Genomic DNA, 997 nt, shown 5'->3' on the forward strand with positions numbered 1-997 from the left:
CAGCAGTATTTCCCAAGCCATTATAGGACACCTAAGAATTGTAGGTAAGATCATTTGTACTTGGCTTCAAACACCAGCAGTGGGAGATTACTGGGTGCAAACAATAATGTGTGCTCTGCTTAAGTTGCTGGCCACCACCGCATCTTGTGATAGGAAGTTTCATAGTTAAAACATGCCCTATACTGATTCGCCCATCATTCAGGTTCTTTGGATGGTTCTTCAAATATCTCTCTGTGTGTATTGGGCTGCAGGGATGTAGGAACAGAGGAAGCTGCCTTAGACTGTATATACACTCCCATTTACTCTGCATCCAGTGCATCCCACAGCTTTTTGGGGAGGCAGTATACATACGTTAGCCACAATTCATATTCCGCCTCGTGTTTCTTATGAAATACTGCATCTTGATATGTTTTTTTTCTCCAAACCTGCTTCCATCTGGATTGGGAAAAAGAATCACCTTGTTGTGTTTTAAGCTGGTAATGTCTACACAGTCTTATATAGACCGAACTGGTCCATCTACCTCAGTACAATCTACAGAGACTGGCAGTGGCTCTCCAGGGTTTCAGACAGGAAGTCTTCTCCAGCCCTGCCTAGAGATGCCAGGGGTGAACCTGGGACCTTCTGAATGCAGCCTATAAGGCCCTTTAGAGCCAGTGTGGTGTAGTGGTTAAGAGCGGTGGATTCGTAATCTGGTGAACCGGGTTCGCTTCCCCGCTCCTCCACATGCAGCTGCTGGGTGACCTTGGGCTAGTCACACTTCTCTGAAGTCTCTCAGCCTCACTCACCTCACAGAGTGTTTGTTGTGGGGGAGGAAGGGAAAGGAGAATGTTAGCCGCTTTGAGACTCCTTAGGGTAGCGATAAAGTGGGATATCAAATCCAAACTCCTCCTCTTCTTCTTCTTCTTCTTCTTCTTCTTCTTCTTCTTCTTCTTCTTCTTCTTCGAAATCAGAAATGGGACAAAGGGGGACAAAAGGGAGATGAGCAGATGACTGAGAA

The sequence above is a fragment of the Podarcis raffonei genome, chromosome Z (genome assembly GCF_027172205.1).
Source record: "Podarcis raffonei isolate rPodRaf1 chromosome Z, rPodRaf1.pri, whole genome shotgun sequence".
In the NCBI taxonomy this organism is placed as follows: domain Eukaryota; kingdom Metazoa; phylum Chordata; class Lepidosauria; order Squamata; family Lacertidae; genus Podarcis; species Podarcis raffonei.